Source organism: Erpetoichthys calabaricus, chromosome 15, assembly GCF_900747795.2.
Source record: "Erpetoichthys calabaricus chromosome 15, fErpCal1.3, whole genome shotgun sequence".
In the NCBI taxonomy this organism is placed as follows: Eukaryota; Metazoa; Chordata; class Cladistia; order Polypteriformes; family Polypteridae; genus Erpetoichthys; species Erpetoichthys calabaricus.
The window spans coordinates 14832768-14858926 of record NC_041408.2 but is presented as its reverse complement, the minus strand read 5'-3'; the positions used below and the strand labels follow the sequence as shown (position 1 = coordinate 14858926).

At 39.1% G+C, this 26159-nt stretch overlaps 1 protein-coding gene across 1 annotated transcript in view; it reads left to right on the top strand.

The window, feature by feature from the left end:
• Positions 1-3968: 3968 nt before the first annotated feature.
• Positions 3969-26159, top strand: part of LOC114666065 (tau-tubulin kinase 1-like) — a 162603-nt gene continuing 140412 nt past the window's right edge. The window contains exons 1-2 of the mRNA XM_051919541.1: positions 3969-4100; positions 11614-11765. The gene's annotated coding sequence lies outside the window, so the exon portion shown is untranslated. The remainder of the gene's footprint in view (positions 4101-11613; positions 11766-26159) is intronic.

Sequence of the window (26159 nt, the reverse complement as noted above, 5' to 3'; positions counted from 1 at the left end):
TTTCCCCTGACCCGGAAGTGATAGAAAGTCACATGGACTGAGGGACAGAAACACTTCCGGGTCAAGGACTATAAAGGATTCTGGGAAACTGCTGAGTTGGGAGGGAGTGTGACAACGCGTCTGGGAGTGGAGGATTGACTATTGATTGTGATTATTGTATTATTTATGAGTATTGTGGAGTGGAGGGTGCTTGGTGCACATTATTGTGCGAATAAATTTAATTATTGGACTTTTATCTGGTGTCTGGCGTCTGATCTGAGGGCTCAAGGGGACGAGAGTGCCCCCTAACTGTCACAATGCACATTTATATATTTATGTGTGTATATATATGTATACTATATATGTGTACTGTATGTATATATAATGTATATGTGCATATTTATATATTTATGTGTGTGTGTATAAAATTGTATGTACACACATATAGATATACTAGCCATCCCCCACAGCTTCGCCCGCGTGTTAGTGAAACAGAACATCAAGGAGGGCCCCACCCAGCTGCCCAATCCTCATGTCACACTTCCCTCTCCCCTCTGCCCGCAGCCTCTCTCTCGGATTAGCATGAATATATCGCTCCTGCAAGCGAACTATGATTCTTAGCGCAATGAGAGAATTTGCAAAATCAACCAGAATGTTCAAGCAAATTATAGAAAAATCCATTAAGTAGTTCTCTCGTTCGCTAACTAAGCAGAGTTAAGGATACACCCCGAGGCAGACGTGTGAGTGACGAGGGCCCCGTAGCCCAATGAGTCTCTCTAGAATTCGTGTTAATAAATCAATACCGCAAGTGAACTATGATACTTACCACAATGAGAAAGTTGTAAAAGCAACGGAATGTTCAAGGAAATTATAGAAAAAACCCCGATCTAAATCCGTTAAAGTTCGACATACAAATGGGTCTAAAAAACTATAAGAAATTGTGCGCTTGGACCATGAAATTTTTAAAACCACTTTTTAGTGAGCACCTATGGGCCAAGAGCAACCTACATTCCAAATTTCAAGTCCGAAATCCTCATGGTTTGGGAGATTTTGTGATGAGGGAGTCAGTGGGATTTGGCTCTTATAAATATAGAGATATACTGTACCTGTTGCTCTGATGTTCCAGAAAGTGCTGCTGCTGTGGTAAACATCCTGCATTGTTCCTGTTCCAGGGAAGGCGGGTGCCTCCTCACCTAATGACTACAGACCTGTGGTGCTTACATCTTACATCATGAGGACCTTTGGGAAGCTGGTCTTGGGCTGTATGAGTCCTTTTGTGGTTTACACCTGGACCCACTACAATTTGCCTATTGGACAAAGATCAGAATGGAGGATATAATTATCTTTCTGCTCCACAAGGCCTTATTCTCACCTGGACAAAGCTGGCAGCACTGCGAGGAATGTGTTTTTTATTTTTCCAGCACCTTCAATACCATCCAGCCATCCCTGTTAAGGGGTAAACTCAGAGATATGCAGGTGGTGAGTCTATGGTGTCCTGGTTAATGGACTATCTGTTGGGCAGTTTGACAGACTCAAGGACTGTGACTCTGAAACAGATGTGAGTGACACTGGAACACCACAAGGAACAGTCCTGTCCACATTAATGACAGGTTGGAGTGGTCTCAGAAGAGCAGGCTCTTTTTCTTTAGGAGCCTGTGTTCCTTGAATGTGGGAAGTGACATCCTTTATATCTTGTACAATTCTATGATGGCCAGTGTGAGTTTCTGTGCTGTGGTGTGCTGAACTGATAACATCACTTCAGGAGAGGCCCACCGAATCAACAAGCTAATTAAAAGGGGAGGCTCAGTTATGGGAGGTACTGTGGACCTTCTGGAGTTCGTAGTGAAGGAGAGAATGAAAACAAAACTGAGTGTCGTTATGAAGAAAGCTGCACATCCTCTTTCTGACACACCAACATGGAGGACTTCCAGCCATCGAATCATTCAACAGTGAAGTGTGTCAAGAAACAATACGGGGAATCCTCGATACTGACAGCAATACACCTGAATAATGAACTTTAACTTCCTTTTTAATGTTCTTCCTTTTAATTCATTCTCATATGTGTTCAGACTATATTCATCTATCTATCCATCCATCCATTTCCCAACCCGCTGAATCCGAACACAGGGTCACGGGGGTCTGCTGGAGCCAATCCCAGCCAACACAGGGCACAAGGCAGGAAACAATCCTGGGCAGGGTACCAACCCACCGCAGTCATCTATCTATCTATCTATCTATCTATCTATCTATCTATCTATCTATCTATCTATCTATCTATCTATCTATCTATCTATCTATCTATCTATCTATCTATCTATTGTCACGCATTCACTGCTGCCCAACCTGATGTTAGAAAACTGATTTCTGATTCCTAATTTAATGGTGCGATGAACAGCCTGGAACAAGAGGCTTGGGTATCATTCAAAGAAGTTTTTAAGTAGCAGTAAAGATCCAAGTTATAAACATATTGTGAAAAAATGAAACGTTTTTTGAAATAGGTTACAACATGAGTGCCAACGTTCACTTTTTGAAGTTTAAATTTGAAGTTTTTCCCTGATAGACTTGGAGCAGTGAATGAAGAGCAGGATGACAGGCTCCATCAGGATGTGAAGAACATGGAATGAAGGTACCAGGGACGTCGGGATGACAGTATGATGGTGAACTACCGCTTGATGATTCATAGGGACACACCAGAAAAAGTGTACAAAGGACGGGCTGCAAAATGTATACCACATGCACTTCTGAAGAGGTCATCCACCTGAAGCTAAGAATGTTCAGGCCCGGTCAGCACTTGGATGGGAGGCCATCTAGGAAAAGCTTGGGTTGGTGTTGGTGAGGCCATCAGGGGCCGCTTGCCCTGTGGTCTAAATGTGGATCCCAATGCCTCAGGACAATGACAGTGACAAGGACACTGTGCTATAAAAACTGGCACTGTCCATCGGAGGAGACATAAAACCGAGGTCCTGACTCTAAAGAGTAGGGTGTATCCTGGTGTCCTGGCTAAATTGTCCACCTTTGCCTGGTCATTCTGGCCCCGTATTCCTCCCCTATTTCTAACTGAATGACTGTCTCTCTCTGTCTCTCACCCCTTCACCTCCTAACAGCTAATGTGTGGTGAGAGTATTGACACAAAAATGGCTGCCATCCAATCATCCAGGTGGGTGCTACACATTAGTGGTGGTTGAAGTGGCTTCCTACTCACTACGTAAAGTGCTTTCAGTAGTGAGAAAAGTGCTATATAAATGTAAAGAATTATTATGTTTAAATGAAAAAACTAAGAAGTGATAAAAACTAGAGAATTTATATGAAAGTAAATTAATAGATATTGTTCTTTTCTTTACACATTGCTTCAAAATATTAGTATGGCAAAATATTTTCATGTTAAATTGATTTGGAGCAACAAAAATAAAAAAATTAAATAATTTATTTTCAGTTTTGTGCTTAAATGTGACATGAGAGAAATATTCCAAATATATTTTTTATTTTGTTCATGAATGCAAATAAAAATAACTATTCACAGTTTTTATGAGTTTAACTTTGCAGACCTATGAGCATTTCTGTTTAAAATATACAACCTGATAAATGAACAAATTCAATGAATGCATTAATTGTTATATATGAAGAATGCCACGTTTATTAATTTTCCTGTCCAAGCATTCAAATTTCAACATCTGTTGCTAATCGATGTTTATTAATTGGAAATATAAAACGTAGTGCCAACGCACCAGTTTCACCCGGCCAAAATAATGCAGGATAAGGTTAGTTACGTGCCTTTTTTTTACATTTCCCAAGCTAATTGTTGCCAGGTTTACCTTCACGTTTGACATTCTTCCGTAGCATTACCTGATGGTCCTTATTACAACACTTTCGCCAAGTTGCCACGCAACTAACACATTAAAGTAAGAAGCTATTGCTGACAGTTAACGGAGCGCAGCCCTTCGAAGTGCATTGTGGGAGAATCCCTGTGATGCTGATTCAGGAGGAGAAGACGAGCGAGTGAGAAGGGTGGAGGATGGTGCAACAGCAAATGAGCAAAAAACCCGCAATGACCCTGCAAGCCGAATAATGCACTTCAGCGATGCTTCCAAAACAGCGATCTTAGCCCGGCGGCAGAAAAACAGGTCAGGCACGCAAAAGTTTTCTATTACATATTTTCAACGCGCATCGTATACCTCGTATGTATACGTTTCTGTTTAGCCATTCGCTTTGCCTTGCATCGGCACCTTGTCTATTGTAGTTTGTGTGTGTAGTAAACGCCCATCAGTAGCACCTTGTTCATCTAAAGCGTGTGTATTTTACTAAGGTTATCGCTTAAAGAAGAAAGAATCACAAAAAACTGAACATCATTCGTTTTAATAATACTAATTAAACAGATTGTTCTACGTGATTTCAGCTTTGAATAATTCTGTTAAATTCATTGCACTGCAGGCCTTATTATAATAGGACTGAAGGTACTGCCGGGAAATGTAGTTTTTACAAGCATGTTGGCTCGTTCCAAACCTTTACGGCATCACCGGCACTGAAATACATCTCCCAGAGTGCTTTACTCACGTGGACGTAGTACACTTCTGAAATGCTTCCCACTAAATATATGCGGAGCTTTTTTTTTTTCTACTAGAGTTGAGTGACAAGACCATCTCGTAGTCTTTATCCAATGAGTAACGATAATAGCTGACGCCAACTGAACGAGGTGAATTTATGAATAGGACATTGGACGCGAACTGATTTGGGCGGACGCAAAAGCGCATGGTGCTTGATTTTTTTTTCTATCTGGGAACAGGTGTCCTCTTGCGCCGCCTGTCGCGAGGAAGAGGGTTGTTGCTAGATTCCTATTGAGTGGTAGAGGTTTGTTCTGCACTGCGGACAAAAAAAAAAATAAACTGTACACATATTGCATTGTTGAGGGGGAGCGACACGCGGCTTGGATTAAGGATTACAGTGGTGTTGAATTTCTCCGTAGTGGTCGTTGCCGAATTAACATTTCCACTAATAAAGTGTGATGCCTGCCTCCGTTAAGATTTTATATGTAAAGCTGTAACCGAGAAACTGTGAAGGTGTTTTATACGTCGGGAAGGAGGACGGGTACTGCAGTTGATCGTGGCTTTCGGAAATATCCGGTGGAGGAGGCGAAAATGTGCGCTTGTACAGGCGCGCACGCGCTTGTGTAAAATGCATCCCGGACGCGTTTGCAAGATGGCACTTTATTATAATTTCTTTTTTTTTCTTTTTACCGTTTCAGTTTTATGGATTTACTTAATAGACAATTAGGAAAATGCCATACTGGCCCCTAAATATGTTTTTCGTTCGTTGAGCGACCCCAGTTTCGTGCTGCATTATCATATAGCTCGTTGTATCAAAATCATTATAAGAGGTCGTGCACGGAGGTAGGCGTCGTATAGTTCAGGGGCCTCCCGACCAAGTCGTAGTAATGCTTTATTCCAAAGTCAGCGTACCATTACACAATCAAGTAGATTAATAAACAGGCACGTATGTATTTAAATCGCACAACGCGCCTAGTAGGATAATAGCATGCATGGCACAATAATAATAATGACTTTATAAAGTTACCGTCATTTAGACAAATAAGATGGTTTATGCAAGCTGAACACTCTGCAAGTCGAACGCAGTAAAGACTTTAATGTGAAAATGTCTTCATATTTCTTTGCCACAATCGAATTTTATTTGAATTGCTTGGACTCATAGTTTTGGTTTTTGTGAACCGAACCCTAAAAAAGGCCCTGCTGCAGTTAATGTACTGTAATTTTTATACAGTATCACTTAGTTAATATACCTGTTTGTCTTATTGGGAAATTAAAATTACTTTAATTTTTTTATTTATCTGATTTTTAGGATGTTCGCAAAAGAGTTCATTTTTTCTTATGTGTCTGCAAAGAAGCCTGACTAAAACCTTACAGTTAAAATTTAGATGCAGTAATGTATTCCTCTTACTTATTGTTTAATGGGATACATGATTGTGAGTTTTTTTTTTAATTTGCTGATGAACACTTTTATTTAAAGATTTCAGGTAGGTGGCAGTTACAGAGTAAATATCTCACACACCCTTCTGCCACAATGGTGCTGATACGGCTAGAGGAAGGATAATGGGAAACGTAAATGGGTTTGGAAAGGGTAGCATGAAGTGTAAACGGGTGAAGGCCAAGACGCTTGTAGATTGCCCTTTCATCCTAATACCTCCTAATAAATTAAGAAAAAAATCATAAGTCACAGTGACTTTAGGGACAGAAGTCGAAATGGTGCTAATCATGTAAACTGGGCTACATAGCACATTAAGGTCATTAATTATAATGTACTTTTTGAAAATAAAACAATAAATTGAATGCAGGTGGAGCATCCTTAAGCTGAAATGTCTGGGACCAGAAGTATTTTTTCAGATTTCAGATAAGTCAAACACAGTACTGCACAAGAAAGACTTTTATGTGAAAATGTCTTCTTCTTCTTTCGGCTGCTCCCATTAGGGGTTGCCACAGTGGATCATCTTCTTCCATATCTTTCTGTCCTCATCATCTTGCTCTGTTACCCCCATCACCTGCATGTTCTCTCTCGCCACATCCATAAACCTTCTCTTAGGCCTTCCTCTGTTCCTCTTCCCTGGCAGCTCTATCCTTAGCATCCTTCTCCCAATATACTCAGCATCTCTCCTCTGCACATGTCCAAACCAACGCAATCTCGCCTCTCTGACTTTGTCTCCCAACCATCCAACCTGAGCTGACCCTCTAATGTCCTCGTTTCTAATCCTGTCCATCCTCGTCACACCCAATGCAAATCTTAGCATCTTTAACTCTGTCACCTCCAGTTCTGTCTCCTGCTTTCTGGTCAGTGCCACCGTCTCCAACCCATACGACATAGATGGTCTCACTACCATCTTGTAGACCTTCCCTGTCACTCTTGCTCATACCCGTCTGTCACAAATCACTCCTGACACTCTTCTCCACCCTACCTGCACTCTCTTTTTCACTTCTCTTCCACAATCCCCGTTATTCTGTACTGTTGATCCCAAGTATTTAAACTCATCCACTTTCGACAACTCTACTCCCTGCATCCTCACCATTCCACTGACCTCCCTCTCATTCACACACATGTATTCTCTGTTGTTCCTGCTGACCTTCATTCCTCTCCTCCCATATCTCCACCTCTCCAGGGTCTCCTTGACCTGCTCCCTACTCTCGCTGCGGATCACAATGTCATCAGCAAACATCATAGTCCATGGGGACTCCTGTCTAATCTCGTCTGCCAATTTGTCCATCACCATTGCTCAGAGCCGATCCCTGATGTAATCCCACCTCCACACTGAATGCATCCGTCGCTCCTACTGCAGACCTCACCACAGTCACACTTCCCTCGTACATGTCCTGTACCACTCTTACATACTTCTCTGCCACTCCTGACTTCCTCATACAATACCACAGCTCCTCTTGAGGCACCCTGTCATATGCTTTCTCCAGGTCCACAAAGACGCAATGCAACTCCTTCTGGCCTTCTCTAAACTTCTCCATCAACACCCTCAGAGCAAACATCACAACTGTTGTGCTCTTTCCTGGCATGAAACCAAACTGCTGCTCACTAATCATCACCTCACTTCTTAACCGAGCTTCCACTACTCTTTCCCATAACTTCATGCTGTGGCTCATTAATTTTATCCCCCTGTAGTTACTACAGTCCTGCACATCCCCCTTATTCTTAAATATCGGCACCAGTACACTTCTTCTCCACTCCTCAGTCATCCTCTCACTTTCCAAGATTCCATTAAACAATCTGGTTCAAATGTCTTAAGTAGCGCAATTCACATTTCTTTGCCACATTGCACTGCCTCGTCTTCCCGAGGGTATCTTTGATTGACTCCGTTTGTCTTTCTCAGGCAAATAAAATACAAAGAGTGCAAATTGGGAAGATTCGTTAAAACACCTGGTATTAATGGCCTTTATTCTCTGGCAGCACTTTTGAGATTTTTTTGTGCCAATTGATGCATCAGTTCCTTGAAAACTGAAATTTAGGGCTGGGTCATAAAAATCTTTTTGATTGTCGATAAATTCTTTCAGTTAGAATTGGGTTCATTTATCAAGCAAAAGGTAGTGTATATTTTATTTGAATTGCTTGGACTCACAGTTTCGGGGTTTACCTCCTGTGAACCCAACCCTAAAAAAAAAGGCCCAGCTGGAGTTAAGAGGGCAGGTACTGTGCAGTGGACTGGTGCCCACGTGAATGCTGGTTAGCACCTTGAGACCAGTACAACTGGATAGGCTCGACGCCCCACAGCCTAATATTTATTTACAGAATGTACAGTAAGTTGAGAAATAAATCAGTAAAACTGTCGAGGATTGCACGCAGCTTGACATTTTTATGCAGTTTCACTCGTTTTGGGGTGTAATGTTAATTATTTATCTAATCTCGTAATCTTTAGATTCCTGTTTTTAAGAGATGACCTGAGCGGATTAATAAAGTATCTATCTATCTATCTATCTATCTATCTATCTATCTATCTATCTATCTATCTATCTATCTATCTATCTATCTATCTATCTATCTATCTATCTATCTATCTGATTACCTGTTTTAAAATACCATACCGTACCGTTTTCTAAGCCTGCTTAATCCTAAAGATTTTAATTATTCTCCTAAGACTAGACTTTAATGAAATCTGCCCAGTTTTCCTCACCTCCCGCCTATTCCTATTCCAGAAGAGACATTGAGGACTGATTGAGATCATTTATGTCAGGTAGAGTGCCCAGTGGGGGCTTGGTGGTCTCGTGGCCTCGGAACCCCTGCAGATTTTTTTTTTCTCCAGCCGTTTTTTTTTTTTTTGTTTTTTTCTGTCCTCCCTGGCCATCGGACCTTACTTTTATTCTATGTTAATTATTATTGCCTAATTTTCTTTTTATATTTTTTCTTTTTTTTTCTTTCTTCATCCTGTAAAGCACTTTGAAGTACATCATTTGTATGAAAACGTGCTGTAGAAATAAATGTTGGTGTTGTTGATCAGTCTTAGGGCCTCTATAATATATAAAAACATTTTAAAGTCCCTTCCTTTTAAGGATCCCAGAGTACATAGGGAAAAGGATTTCTCACTCAGCATCTCAGAAACGGAGTGGAAGGCAGCCACGCACAGAAGTCACTCGAGCTCCACATACAATACAATACAATACAATTTATGTTTTGTATAGCCCAAAATCACACAAGAAGTGCCGCAATGGGTTTTAGCAGGCCCTGCCTTTTGACAGCTCCCCTGCGCAAAGCATTCAATTATTCAACTTAAAATGTTTTATCGAGTACATCTTATCTCATTTAAAATTATCCAAAATGTTTCCAGGGCGAGATCCAAAGTGACAACGTTACAATCGAGCTCCAGCCTCACTAGGCCACGTGTTTTGGACAAGCATCAAATTAACATCATTCTGGACCAACATTTTTGAATGGCTATCAGACAGCCTTGGGGTCAGAATCACTCCTAACCCATTAATAGCTGTGTTTGGTGGGCTCACAGAGGGGCTTAAAGTGGAGAAGGACAAACAAATTGGAATTGCCTTTACCTGACTATTAGCATGTAGATTTATCTCACTCAACTGGAAGAATCCTAACTCACCTCTTTTAAGTCAGTGGAAACTGATGTTATATCTCTCTATTATAAAAGAAAAAAATCTTTAGACGAGACTAGTTCCAAGAGATTTTTTCAAGTCCTGCAAGACGAGACTATTGGCAAGAGATTTTTTCAAGTGCCGCCCTCCTCTTAACCATTTCCGGTTAACGGCCCACACCCTGCGGTCCTTTCACCTCTCATTTGTGTGAATGCTTTTGTCATACACCGTTCCTGCGATCTCAGCTCTTATAAATTTTTTACATTTTCCTCACTTTAAGATCCCAATAAAAGAAGACGTATTACGGCTAAATCTTATTGAAGAATTTCATCCAGAAGGGTAATCAACAGAATAAATGAGTACATGGGCAATCCTAGCACCAAGAAACGATGAAGTCAAACGAATTAATGCCAAAAATGTCGATCGGTAACACGGCAGATTGGTTAAATGCATATCAATAGACTATGCTGAAACAGTTGTTGGTGATCATGCGCAAGATGAAAACATCAACTTAAAATATCTCGTAGAATATCTACAACCGTTAACACCGTCCGAATTACTGTTGAAAGAAGGATGTATTGTATATGACAATTAAGAAATCACAGGGACAAATATTCGAAAATTTCGGTTTATTTATTAGACAGAAAGAAATGATATTCACTCACAGGCAGTTATACGTTGCGTTGTCACGATGTAAGTCCAAACACGGAATCAAAATTCAAAAAGTTTTACAGTAAAAGTGTTAGTTTAAAAAGTATTTGCATGTTAATTTCAAAGCCAAACAGAATAAAAATGTATCACGCAATGAATACCTCTAACGCAACATGCAACATAATTTTCTTTAAATTTATTACGTTTTACTAGTTTTTACTATGGTTAATTACTCACTGTAATGTAAAATAGTTAGTTCTATTATGCATATGTGACAGTTCCCATGAAAATAACAATCTGTTTAAATTGTACATCCACTTCCCTATACGCGAGCAGCAGATCCACGAAGTGGCTAGCGCATAGCACCCACCCGGGGGTTGGCAAGCGAAATGAGCAGGGGGCAGAGCCCCCTATTACTATTTGAAATTGGAAAAAATCAAATTCTCACTTAGAGGATCTGCTCAAAACTTTTTTTATAACAATGGCAGGATCTAATCAATAACATTTTACAATAAGCGTTTAAATTGGGAGAAAAGACTCCTTTCTCTCTTTACTACTCTTAACAGTTTTACTCTGGCCGTTGGCCTTCCCGTCTTTCTCACAGGTGGGCATTGATTTGATTTTAGTTTTGTTAAGTTTGACTTGATTCTATGGAATGTTATATGCCTTTAATAAATTCAATAAATTATCCAAAAGAAAAAAACTATAATGTTTCAAAACATTTCCTTTAATTTACATTAAATCAAACGTAGATGATTTATAATAATTTTGTGTATAGCTGGGTACAGTTATTTCCCTTGTATTCAGGTTGGCTTCAGCTCAGCACTTTGCTTCCCTCCTACAGCCCCCTTTGATTAAATAAGACTTTCTGAGTTGGTCTGAGTGAGGACGTGTGTGTGGACGGCACCCTGACCAGAGTGGATTTCTCCCTTACACATACGTACGGCAGATAGCTTCTGGTTCAATAAAGCTCTAATACATTTTTTTATCAATCTACTTAATTTGTCGAATGCGTAACATTTATATTTTTGTACGGAAACAATGACCCGAATCAGTTTATTAATACCTTGTGAAAGTAATCAACCCTTTGGAATATTGGCTGCACGTTTTGCAATCCCCTTGGGTTTAGAAAATGGTCAGATTTGATTTTCAAACCAGAGACAATATTTTTAATCTTAAACGACCAGCTCACATTGAAACATTTCACATGCAGATATCTCAAGTAAAAATGAGTAAGTGAAATAATGTATGCTGCTTGCATGAATAAATCCGACCTTCACATTTAATATCTGATGGCAGCTCACTTGATTGCAGCTTTAAGTCATTTTGACTTTGCACTCTTTTTACGAGGAGTTTCTTTTTTATCTTCTTTATCTTTTTTTTCCTCCCTCAGGCTGCTTGGATATCACTTATGGATGACACAAATTCTTGATGGGGCTGAAGTGAGCAAGTTGACTGGGACGCTCAAAAACATTCACCTTTGGATTCCAGAGCCACGCCAATGTAGCTTTATCTCTGTGCATTCGGTTATTGTTCTGTTTAAAGGTGAATTTTTTGCCATATTTTTCTGTGCCCTGTTAAAGAGCAGTATGGTATCTGTGCCATATTTAAATGCGGGGGGGGGGGGGGGGGGGTATTAAATTAAGAAAGGGATGTTATTTTGTTTTTATGATTTATAATGTCTTACTTGTTAGCTCACAAAGTTTTAATTTCCTCTTTATATGACCACAAGACCTGTTTTGCAGATTTTCACTTGATCATACCAAGTAGCAAACGGTCAGATGTGCTCTAAGGTTAAATGTTTTGATGTATGACTATGTTCCCACCCTACCCTGTATGCCAGTATTAGTGAACGCTCTTGGTGTTTGGCTCTTTGAAATCCACTCCTCACCGTGCACTGGTTAACCTACAATGCAGAATTCACATCTTGACCTGTTCCCTGGTTTGGAGGGGCACCTTTAGTGCCAAACATTTTTATTATAAGGGTATTCTTAATCTCCTATTTAAGTGATGAGTGAAACAGCAAATTTTTGTTTTGCATACAGTTTCTTGAAATTAACACTAAATTGTAAAATGCAAAACTTGCTAAAGAGTTGTTTTTATATGCTTTTTTGTGGTGGGAAGCAAGGTGTCAAGGAAGACGCAAGTGAGCCACAAAAAGAGTTGGGGCAGCCACCCGTATGTTGTTTCCTGGCTGCCAAAGAGTTAAGTTTTATGTACAATTGAGTACAGATTTGAGTCCGGTGGATAGGAAGTGATGTCATTAGGACCAGAGCCAGAAGTGATGTCATCAGGGCCGGAACTGGAAGTGTTGTTATCAAGGCTGGAAATGAAAGTGCCATCCTCGGAATCAGGAGGAATTTCCCATAATCAGTCAGCAGTGGAAAGAGAGAAAGGGTCAGTACTCTCTAACACCCCCAAGGTCTGGCGTGGAGTTGCCCTCATTCAGGCCCTTTAACTGCCTCCCAAGTGCACGTGTGTGACAAAGGATTAGAGCTCCCTAAGGGCTAGGCAGCACATCACACCCCTTTTTAGACTCGTATATCTCGCAGAATAAGGGTTTAGTTGAAAGTCGCGGGGAGTAACATATTTTTTTGGAAATGTAACATGGCTAGAAATTTTTTTGTGTCCATCTGTTTCATATTTTGAGAAGTTGTGGGGGTTAAGCTTGCACCACAGGAAGGGGGGAAAAGTAAAATGTTGTGGCCTCAAGCCTGCACAAATAACTGATTATATATAAGATAAGAACATGCAGGGCCAGCTTGGCCCATCTAATCCAGTCTTGCACACACCAGAAAACACATTTCTTAATGCTACAGCACACGGAGAAAAATATTGCATCTTAGATTAAAATATTGGGGGTGAAAGAAAGGTTTTATAAATAAACTAGCCATCCCCAATGGCTTTGCCCGCATAGTAGTGAAACAGGACACTGAGGAGGGCCCTGCCTGGCTCCCCACTCCTGACGTTATGCTTCCCCCTCCCCTTGGCTGCAGCCTCTGTCTCAGATTATTGTGAATATATTGCTCCAGCAAGTGAACTATGATTCTTAGCGCGATGAAAGAAGTCAAAAAATCAACCAGAATGTTCAAGCAAATTACAGAAAAAAACCCGATCTAAATCTGTTAAGTAGTTCTCTCGTTCGCTAGCTAAGTGGATGTAAGGCACGCCCCGAGGCTGGTGTGTGACTGAGGATGCCCTGTCCCCCTCCTCTTGGCCCGCTGCATGTCTGTCGGATTCACGCAAATAAATGGGTACCACAAGCGAACTATGATACTTAGTGCAATGAGAGAAGTCGCAAAATCAACTGGAATGTTCAAGCAAATTATAGAAAAAAACCTGATCTAAATCCGTTAAGTAATTCTCTCATGAAAAGCAGACAGACATTGGATTTATATATATATATATATATATATATATATATATATATATATATATATATATATATATATATATATATATATATATATATATATATATATATATATATATGTATATATATATATATATATATATATATATATGTATATATATATATATATGTATATATATATATATATATATATATATATATATATATATATATATATTGTGATAAAGGCGCTATATAGCGCCAGACCCAGCACAGACTCACTCAGAGGCACATGTAAAAACACACAAGACTGTTATTTTTCTTCACCTGTGGGGCACGTCTTCTCCGTGAACCCCACAGGCAATACACAGTCCCAAAAGGCACCACCACTCCTCCCAGGCAACCACATCCTCTTCCTCCCGATTCTGGTTCCTGAGTGGTGGATGCTGGCCCTTTTTATAGGTGCTCCAGGTGCTTGATCACCTGTTGCTAATTGCACCTCTGGGCGGGGCTGTAGAGGTGCCCAGGTTGGCTCCTGGAGCCATGCAGCAGCCCCTGGCGGCCACCCCAGATTCCCACAAGGTTTCCCTGCGGGAAACTGAGGCACCACCTTCACACAGGGAGGCTGTCACCATGCGTCCTGGGGGAGGTACTGAAGAGCCCATGGTGGCTTCCCCGGAACATATGCAGCAGGGGTGTCCCGGCCGGGCATGGGTCCCGGCTGCCCGTCACAATATATATATATATACAGTATATATATATATATATATATATATATATATATATATATATATATATATATATATATAAAGTGCATCGGGAAAGTATTCACAGCGCATCACTTTTTCCACATTTTGTTATGTTACAGCCTTATTCAAAATGGATTAAATTCATTTTTTTCCTCAGAATTCTACACACAACACCCCATAATGACAACGTGAAAAAAGTTTACTTGAGATTTTTGCAAATTTATTAAAAATAAAAAAAACTGAGAAATCACATGTATTATAAGTATTCACAGCCTTTGCTCAATACTTTGTCGATGCACCTTTGGCAGCAATTACAGCCTCAAGTCTTTTTGAATATGATGCCACAAGCTTGGCACACCTCCTAATCTGGAGCAGGTTTTCATCCAGGATGTCTCTGTACATTGCTGCAGTCATCTTTCCCTTTATCCTGACTAGTCTCCCAGTTCTGCCACTGAAAAACATCCCCACAGCATGATGCTGCCACCACCATGCTTCACTGTAGGGATGGTGCCAGGTTTCCTCCAAACGTGACGCCTGGCATTCACACCAAAGAGTTCAATCTTTGTCTTATCAGACCGGAGAATTTTCTTTCTCATGGTCTGAGAGTTCTTCAGGGGCATTTTGGCAAACTCCAGGCGGGCTTTTACTAAGGAGTTGCTTCCGTCTGGCCACTCTACCATACAGGCCTGATTGGTGGATTGCTGCAGAGATGGTTGTCCTTCTGGAAGGTTCTCCTCTCTCCACAGAGGACCTCTGGAGCTCTGACAGAGTGACCATCGGGTTCTTGGTCACCTCCCTGACTAAGGCCCTTCTCCCCTGATCGCTCAGTTTAGATGGCCGGCCAGCTCTAGGAAGAGTCCTGGTGGTTTCGAACTTCTTCCACTTACGGATGATGGAGGCCACTGTGCTCATTGGGACCTTCAAAGCAGCAGAAATTTTTCTGTAACCATCCCCAGATTTGTGCCTCGAGACAATCCTGTCTCGGAGGTCTACAGACAATTCCTTTGACTTCATGCTTGGTTTGTGCCCTGACATGAACTGTCAACTGTGGGACCTTATATAGACAGGTGTGTGCCTTTCCAAATCATGTCCAGTCAACTGAATTTACCACAGGTGGACTCCAATGAAGCTGCAGAAACATCTCAAGGATGATCAGGGGATTCAGGATGCATCTGAGCTCAATTTTGAGCTTCATGGCAAAGGCTGTGAATACTTATGTACATGTGATTTCTCAGTTTTTTTATTTTTAATAAATTTGCAAAAACCTCAAGTAAACTTTTTTCATGTTGTCATTATGGGGTGTTGTGTGTAGAATTCTGAGGAAAAAAATAAATTTAATCCATTTTGGAATAAGGCTGTAACATAACAAAAGGTGGAAAAAGTGATGCGCTGTGAATACTTTCCGGATGCACTGTCTGTGTGTATATATATATATATATATATATATATATATATATATATATATATAATATATAATAGAGAGAGAGGGAGAGACTAAACACATTTCTTCCTGTGTCAAAAGTGCAAATTTTACAGGTCACGAAATGTTACAGTAGATTTGTACGTTTTTTTCCCTGTAGTGATTCAATCTCATGTGAATCACTGGCTTATCACTACTCCTAATTTTTTACTTTCTGATAATTTCGCCTTTAAAAATGTGAAAATGCTGTTTGGTTTTATTATTATTATTTTTTTTTTGTTTCACATCTATCGTGTGATACTCACAGACAGGAATTGTTATCCTGAAATGATGACAGTCTCACTCATTGCACACAGTCAGAGGCCCCTGTAAATCTTAGGGAATTTTCTTGAAGTTGCAAGAGTGCAGGGTTTGGATATTTTTTACCAGAGTGTGTGACCCTGTATGTACCCTGGGAGGAATCGTAGACTCCAGACTTTTGCCTCTTGCTGCCGAGATGGGGGCCTGCCTGCCATGACAGTGACCTGGATGAGAAAATTGGATTTTATATTTTTATTTCAAAGTGTACTTGTAAATAACTGTATTAAGGTTTACTTATGAGAATATTAGTTTCCAAGTTTCAGAGACGAATGTCGGAAACTAGCACTGTGTTCAGATTTTTGCAAGATGCTTGTTCAAGATAATAAAGGAACAGAGCTGAAGAGCAAAGTTTGTGTCTGTTTGTGTCCAACAGACCAGCTGTAGTATATTTCTGTAATAGCTGAAAACCCTTTAAAAATGTTATGTTCTTTATTTTTCTATTACAGAATGTGACCACACAAACGTTCAAAAAGTTTCAGCACTTTTTATTAACTCTATTTTTTAAGACTTTCAAAAACAAATCACATCACTTTTCTACATAGTGACCTTCCTTTGTGATGCAATTTTCACAGCGTCGTACCAACTTTTTAATACCCAATTACATTCCTCCTGTCTTCAACGAAAATGCGAAAGTGCGGAAACTTTTTGAACGTCCCTCGTATAAAAGACTGATTTTTAGTTTAGTTTAGTCATATTGTGTTTGCATTTTGAACAAACACAAAGTTGATTGAGAGTCAAACCTGAAACATTAAGTCTGAATATTTTAGGGAATTGTACTATACCAAATATACAGAAAATTTGCTTTATGTAGTTTCAGTGTCCTTCTACTCTGCTACATCATTGAAGCTATAGTAGCTCTTAATTATTCATCATTTGTTTCATAGGTGATAAGTACTATTTTCTCTTAAAATGTATGCATTTAATGTTTGTACTAATACATACACAATAACAGCTCATTATTAACTTAAATATGTCAGGCACTTTCATGCTGTATGATGTTTTAGGTTTAATAATCTGATTGTTAGTATTACACAGAATTCATTTACAGTATTGCTGAAATTTTATTAACTAGTGTTTGAGATAATTTGTGGTCATCTCTCTTCAGCAGTCTCTTCATTCTAAACAAAATCTGATGTGTTTCATTAACTCTTAGGCAGAGAAAGAAGGGTTTTGACATCTTATTTGGGAAACCAATATCTGGCTTATTAAGAAAGACGTAAGGTTTTGAAGAATTGTGTAATATGGTGAGAGGTTCCATTTTTTTTTAGGAACAATAATATAAATCACCCTTTTCAGCACAAGATAAAATGCCTGTTTACGCTTTTTTTTTTTTTTTTGCAGCTTTAAAGCAGCAAAATGTTAATTTGCAATTGAATTACTATCTGGATGCAGTATATTTTTGCCTTTGCTTATGAAATCCATCACCATGAAGTTGTAATTTTTATATAATATCAGTTAGTTAATGTACCTATTTGTCTTATTGGGAAATTAAAATCATTTTCTTTTGTATTCGTCTGATTTCAGAATGTCCATAAAAGAGTTCATTTTTTTTATGTGTCTGCAAACAAGCTTGACTAAAATCTTACATCAAAAATTAAAATGCCATTCCTCTTACTTATTCTTTAATAGGATAAATGATTGTGAATGTAGACCTTGAGTTTTTTTTAATTTGCAGAAGACTTTTATTTGTTTTGAGGTGGGTTGCTGTTACAGAATAAATATCTCACGTGCCCTACTGCTACAATGGTGCTGATACGGCTAGAAGAAGGATCGTGGGAAACGTAAATGGGTTTGGAAAGGGTTACATGGAGTGTCAACGGGTGAAGGCCAAGAAGCACGTAGATTTCCCTTTCATCCTAAGACCTCCTAATAAATTTTGGAAAAAAAAATCATCAGTCACAGTGATTTTAGGAACAGAATTCGAAATGGTGCTAATCATATAAACTGGGCTACACAGCACATTAGGGTCATCTATAAAAGTGTACCTTTTGAAAATAAATAATAAATTGAGTGCCGTTGGAGCATCCTTAAGATGAAATGTCTGGGACCAGAAGACTTTTTTCAGATTTCAGATATTTTTGGATTTTGGAATAATTTCATATTTTGCATATTTGCATTTTCCTAAAACACCCACCCTCAGTTCCTCCAGTCCGTGCACTTTAAACCGCCAGTGTATAATTTATGCAAAAGACTTCTGTCGTGAGAAAATAAAATAAAAAAAGAAAACTAAAATAGCTGTTATGCATTCAGGATGTCAGTAGCAGAAGGTAACTGAAGTTTAATGAGTAATTTGTACATTGTAATGAGTGAGGATTCTTGGGTACCGCTGGTTTGACTTTCTGTTGCTCACAGAGTCCCAAATGAAGCACATTATCTGCATTGTGAGGGAGCCTCAGTTACGGTACTATGGCCATGTGGCACAATTCCCCGAGGATGATCCAGCTCACAGGACCCTCTTTGTTTAGGACCCAAGTGGTTCGACCCAGCCAAGGGGACACCCACGTAACACCTGGCTGCTGCAGATTGAGGTTTATTTTCGTACAGTGGGACTGGATGTGTCTGCCTGGGGGGTGACCAACCAGGATCCCGAGTTGTTTCGTCGTGTGATGGGTGCGTCATCTATCTATCTATCTATCTATCTATCTATCTATCTATCTATCTATCTATCTATCTATCTATCTATCTATCTATCTATCTATCTATCTATCTATCTATCTATCTATCTATCTATCTATCTATCTATCTATCTATCTATCTATCTATCTATCTATCTATCTTATCTATCTATCTATCTATCTATCTATCAACACGTTGTACCAGTGTATACTCCCCAACCTGACCTGACCTGAGTGAGTGAGGTGACAGAAGAGACACACACACTCACATGTAGATCACTGCAACTTCTTGGCTCCACACGTTTAAGACTTCCTTCTATCTGCTAACTATTCCATCACTATATGGCATAACAACAGCAAATAGAGTATAGATAAGCATTGTGGTTTGTGTACCTAATGTGTGTTAGAGCACTGCAGACATATTGGACAGTTTAACATCTGTGGCAGAGCGAAGGGTGCTCAGCAGGCTCCTATCAATTATGGAGAATCCACTGCATCCACTTAATAGTATCATCTCCAGACAGAAGAGCAGCTTCAGTGACAGACTGCTGTCACTGTCCTGCTCCACTGACAGATTGAGGAGATCGTTCCTCCCCCAAACTATGCGACTCTTTAATTCCATCCAGGGGGGTAAACGTTAACATTTAACATTATACATAGTTATTGTCTGTTTTTCACCTGCATTATTATCATTCTTTAATTTAATATTATTTATTGTATCAGTATGCTGCTGCTGAAGAATGTGAATTTCCCATTGGGATTAATAAAGTATCTATCTATCTATCTATCTATCTATCTATCTATCTATCTATCTATCTATCTATCTATCTATCTATCTATCTATCTATCTATCTATCTATCTATCTATCTATCTATCTATCTATCTATCTATCTATCTATCTATCTATCTATCTATCTATCTATCTATCTATCTATCTATCTATCTATCTATCTATCTATTCTGGCAAGGCACTTTTGAATTTCCAATTAGGCAATAATGTTACTTTCCCTTAGTTATTCATTAAGGGATTCAGTCAGAGGGTGGATTCTATGCAGTCACATCTGTGCTTCTGCTGGTGTCATTAGGTAAATTTACTGATTCTGGTGTTTTCAGTACTGAAATCTGCATTTCCTGTGGATCTTCATCATCAGCTCTCTTAACAGCAGTCCTTTTCACCTCCTGTTGATGTGGTGTGATACATTGATTATTTCCAATGAATATTTTACAATTCATATTTTTATACCATAGAACACAGCTGCCAGTTCTTTTAACTTCACGTTGATACCTACACTATTGCTGTAACTGAACAACGATTTTAGTTTGATTTTGAAATTTCAGATTAGTCATGCTCAATCAGTATTATGTTTCTAAGATTTCAGTGAATTATACATTACTCGGTACAAAGCCAATATTGCTGCAAAGCAGGGGTGTCCAACTCCAGTCCTGGTGGGCCACAGTGGCTGCAGGTTTTCATTCTAACCATCGTCTTAATTTGTGAGCCGTTTTTGCTGCCCATTAACTTGCTTTGCTTTCGTTTTAGTTGACGTGACTCAGACCCCCCTTAGTTGTTCCTTTTTCCTTAATGAGCAGCCAAACAATAATGAAACACAAAACAAGCCGACATGTGACCAGCTAACCTAAAAATAAAGAAAGGTGAAGGTCTCGGTCATGTTGGCCTGCTCAGGTCACCAAAACATCTTGACGGTGGTCTTAGAAAAACAGGAAATCAACAGTCTGTTGTGGCAGAACGAGAGCAGCAACAAGTCCTGATATTCAGTAACGGCTTTCATCAACAGCACATCAGCCTCTCATTAAGAAACTGGTTGGAGTGAAATTGGCTGGAGTTTGACGTTCCAGTTTAGCTGGTCATCTGTCAGCTCGTTTCACATTTCATTTCTGTTTGGCTGCCATTTAATGAAGAAACAAATCAATTTAGAGGACTGAATCCTTAAAAACAGGGCTATTAAAATGAAGGGCAAAGGAGTTAATTAGCAACGAAAACTGCTTGCTGATTAGGAAAAGGGTTAGGATGAAAACCTGCAGCCACTGTGGCCTACCAGGACTGGAGTTGGATACCCCTGCTGTAAAGCCTTTTCTTGTTAAAAAATAAAAGAATAACAAATATATGGATATGTATCCTATTGGATTCACTCACAAAATGAAATTGATTTGAATAAGTAAAAATTAAGGCTGCTAATACAGTATGTCAGATAAGATTTACTGAATGTGGGGAGCCAAATGTTGTCTTGGTTTTCTTTGTCATTTATACGAGGGATGTTCAAAACGTTTCGACACTTTTTCTTAACTCTGTTAAGAATTTCCAAAACAAATTGCATCATCTTTCTACATAGTCTCCTTCGTTGCGATGCAATTTTTCTAGCATCATAAAAACTTTATAATGCCCAATTATTACTCCTTCCACCTTCGCTGTTTCCAATGAAAATATAAAAGCGCGGAAACTTTTTGAACGTCCCTCGTATTAATGTGTTAAAATGTTTCATTAGCTCTAAGTCCATTTATTAAATCAGCAAATTAGCAAAATGAGAAATGAAAGTTGATTCTACACCAAAAACAGTAAAGTAGAGACACAACGATTTAGCTGAATTATGCCTCCAAAGATTGTTCTTTTCTTTATTTACAGTGTGTGAATAACCTGCATTTTTTTGTTGTTGGTTTTATAGATGTAGGCCTACATATGACTTCACTAACTTATCAAAAATGAGCAAAATCGTGCATTCAAGTTAAAAAAACCTTGTGAAAGTAGCATATTTATTATAAATGTCAAGTCAAATCTGTTGGCTTAATCACTTGTGATAAAATGCATTCAGTGGTATACTGTACATCATCATTATGTGGATTTTACAGTACAGTCAGGTACATGTTATAAAGTGTTTAATAGTTCAAATAAAGACTCATGGTTAATGGAGATTGAATGATTACCCTAGCAGCGCTAAGTATTCCTTCAGAGACCCTTTTGCATTGCATACTATACAGTGTATTATATCCCTCGGTCCCTTTTAATCTTTGACTTATGCCAGCTATGTGCTCTTTGAATGTATGTTAGCATTAAGCCATTGAAACAATCACTGCTTTTTGCATGGCTGCATAGTCATTATGTGCATTTAGCTATGCATGCCATTTTTCTACTGTCCTTGCTCTTAAAGAGCTTTCAACCACTTGCATGTTCAACTTTAAATTACTAAAATATTTATTTGTCAGATAGTTTTAAGAATAACATTAATTACTGAAGTCTTCAGTATTATTTTTTATAGTTGTTTTGTGTATAGTCTGAGAAAGTGTGATGCTCAGAAACATTTATTTACTGTGCAGTATGAAGGTCTGTTCATTAAGAAATCACTGAGATGTATACGAGGGACATTCAAAGAGTTTCCGGTACTTTTTTTTAACTCTTTTTATTATGAAATTCAAAAACAAATTATTTCACGTTTCTACATAGTCACCTTCGTTTGCAATGCAATTTCCCCAGTGTCGTACCAACTTTTTAATGCCCAATTACTACTCCTGCCTTCACCGTTTCCAACAAAAATATAAAAGTGCGGAAACTTTTTGAGCGTCCCTCGTATGTTTAACATCTGCATACTCAGTAACTACCAGTTTACTGTATCTCTTTAGAAGTAGAGAATGAGTTACTGAAATATATTAAAAACTTTCAAAAGACCCAACCTTAAACCCAATTGCACAGTATATTAAGAAGAAATAACTCTTTATCTAATTTATTTGCGTATATTTTGTGGTCTGGGAGCGAGCAAACTCTATTCTGGAAAGCTACGTTTAGTGCAGTGTTTCATCCCAGCCAGTCTGATAGTCAGCATATCCTCTGAGTCCACAATTCAAACTCCTAATTAATTTTTCTCTTTGTTATCCATTCCTGAGCAGGGTCAGTGTTTTCCTGTCTCCAGAACAACACCGATCTGTTTTGTTTTTGTCATTTTACTTTATTCAGTTCCAGCCAGATCACTTGGTTGCCAAAAGGTAGGCCGCACCTCAGTAGTGAGCACTGATCTCAGTTCACTACTTTATAATTCACACCAGTGTCTGCTTCGTAGAAGATAAAGTCGTCTGACTGAAGACTAAAAGCAAGTTTGTGATATCTCTCTATTATAAAAAAAATCTTGGAAGGTGACGAGACATGATTTTCTCAGAGAGATACTTTTACATCCCGCGAGACGAGTCTTTGTGCCAAGAGATTCAACCATGCCCGGGTTCTGAAATAAAACAAAGAGTAGATGACAAAGTAGAACGTCGTAAAGAATTAAAAAATGTTGTCACGGTACACATGCAGAGAAGGTTAGAGATAATGGAAGTACTAAAATTCAAAAGTCTCAAAAAGAGGATAGTAAAGATCGCATTAGTGCAAACAAACAGAAATTATTACTTGGTGAAATAATGGAACGGCGAAAAGTGATTGAATATATTGTATTGTTCGGATTTAAACTAATCGTCTAATTTCATGTTGCCATCAAGGAAAAAATAAGTAGTGTTTCTTCCCAATGAGGAGGTGTATCTGTGAAAATTAAAATATTTGTTGTTTGGTGAAAGCGAAATCCCACAAGAGAAATCATTTCTCATTTGTGTGAATGCTATTGTCAGACACATTTCTTATAGAGAGAAAGAAACGATATTCACTCACGGGCAGTTAGACGTTGTGTTGTCATGATGTAATTCCAAACACGGAATCAAAATTCAATGTGATATTGATGAAAAGGTAAAAGCGAAAAGAGATGAAATATATGGACATAGGTGATATGATAGAAGTGCGCCGCACAAGATGCAGATTACACGTCACAGCAGCAAGCCAGCAGCTGATCGAGCAAAGAGGAGGTAAAAAAAAAAAAAAATCGTTTCCTATTGTATCACCGTTTAAGAGGGGGTTTCGGAGGAGCAACGATGTCTCCCTGGAGTGTGTTCAGCCGCCTCTTCACAATGCACAAGTAATGAAAAGAAAATATTGTATGAACAATTATTAAACAACAAAAGCAGCTGTAAAATTAAAACTACAGTTTTCAGGAAAATCTTGCTATTTTAAATATTTTTCCACTTATGTTTTACATTTTGCCCTTCAAGAAAATATTTATGCATTATGTCATAAAAATAATTCTTAATAAAAATGATAAATAATTGATTACACCAGTATGTAAAATCTGTTAATAAAAGACAGGCATTTCATTACCAATGCGAGTTTTATTGTACCGTGATGGCTGCTTTAGATTCAGCAGCAGTTCTATTATTTAATAGCAAAGCCACCTCTCTTAGTTAAATTAACCTTGCTCATACTGTATTTGAGAAAATGCAACATAATATAAGCTTTGAAGTATTAGTATATGTCATCCATCCATCCATTTTGTAACCCACTTAAGCAGTTCAAGATCCCAGGAAGCCAGTAACTATCATGGCAGCATTGTTTGCTAAGCAGGATCCGACCCTGGACAGGGCAGCATGTCATGGCAGTGCACGCTAAAATGCAGTCTCATACTGTGCCAATTTAAAGTTGATACTTAATCTAACACACATTCTTGAGATACGGAGGGAAAACTGGGGTACTCGAAACAAAACTCCTATAAACATGGGAGGAAAGTGCAAAATCCACACAAGCTCAGGACTCTGCTGCTGTGAGGTGATAACACTAACCACCGCACCAATGTGCTGGCCGAATTGTTAAAAAAAGAACAAAATTTAAAACATTAAATGTCGTACAATTAAATTTATATTTTGCGGATGTTTCAAAGTTTCACAGCTAAGTGATCTTCAGTTGTTTCCATAAATGTGAAATGCTTTTATTTGTTCAAAAATGCCCTGAAGTGATTTTGAATATATATTTTTAACTAGCTGTGTAAGCCCGGGGTCCTAAAAACTATTAGTGATGTCAGGTAATTGAAAGGAACTACTCTGGGCGTCTCTCTCCTAGGAGGTTTCGTTTTGCCGACATACTCGCATCGCTTGTGCATTAGCGGCTAAGCGACTGTCTTTCTTCGGAGGTTTCGTTTTACCGATGTGCTCGCCTTGCCTGTATATCCCCGGAGGTGGAGCCCTTACCCCGACTCCATCTCTCACTTTCGGGCCGGACAGACAGACACACACACTTCCACACGTAGACATTTATATATAAGATGAGCTGAAGCCTTTAAAAGAGAGGCATACTATAAATATACAGAAATGCATGTTGTATTGTCTTATGTTGTGTGGCAGAAGTGCTTGGTTGGCGCCAACCCGACACAGACTGACACCAGAGGCATGTGAAAACAAAAGATTTATTTGTTCTTCAGCCGTGGGGCACATCTTCTCCATGTCCCACAGGCAGTACACAGTCCCAAAACACACAAACAAAGGAAAAACACCCACAAAAATCACTCTCTTCTTCCTTCACTCCTCCAGGCAGCTTTGTCGTCCTCTTCCTCCTCCCAACTCTGGCGTCTCGAGTAGTGGCTGCAGGCTTTTCTTATAGCCTACCCGGAAGTGCTTCAGGTGATAATTAACCTAATTCAGGTGTGACTGCATTCCAGCCCACACAGGCTTGTTAAGCCGTGCAGCTCCTCCCGGTGGTGGCCTCGGAGCAACAACAGGGCTGAGCCCTGAAGTCCCACGCCTGTGGCCCCAATGTAACCCAGGAGGGCTGCCACCACACTTTCCGGGGGACGTAGTGTGCATCCCATGGCTGCTTTCCCGGACCTAGTGTCAAAGGGGCGTCCCGGCCGGGTATGGGTCCTGGCCGTCCGCCGCAGTTGAATATATAAAATATATCATTGCTGCACTTTTTTTTTTTTTAAGCTGCATTTTTATTATCAAAATGATAAAGAATTGTGAGTGCAGCTTCCTGTGTCATAAATTGAAACACAGTGAGCGACTGCAACAAAGAAGAAATTAAAGAAACTTCCCAACAGCTTAATTTCTTGTATCCTTACAGACATAAAGAAAGAACCAATCCAGACAGAAAGCTCCTTTACGACAAGCTTAAAGAAATGTTATAAGTCTGAACAGAGCAGTTCTACACTTGCCAAGTTTGAATTTAAAGATATGACTCAAATACAATTGATTTACCCCTTGATTTTATTTTTTTAAATAAAATGTGCTATACATGTGCAAATACCAGATGGTCCATCTTTGTAATTCCTACCATTTTTATCAATTCAAATAATCTATTTTTTTGCAAACGTCACAGAGGTAATAATCAGGCAGGGATTTGAACCCAGGCTTCCGGGGGTATGATGGAACTTTGCCACCTTCTGTCTCTAATAGAATTAACCCTGAGTCCTCACTCAACAACAGCGTTACATTTGCTAACTGTTTACCAGAGTGACATTTCCTGAGCATTCAAACAGCTCGTTATGTTTTACTCTCACTACTGGTATTTAGCTTGACTGCATTTTCCTGCATCAGAAAATGTTTTTTTTTTTTCATACATACACTGTAAAGTGTGAAAGCAA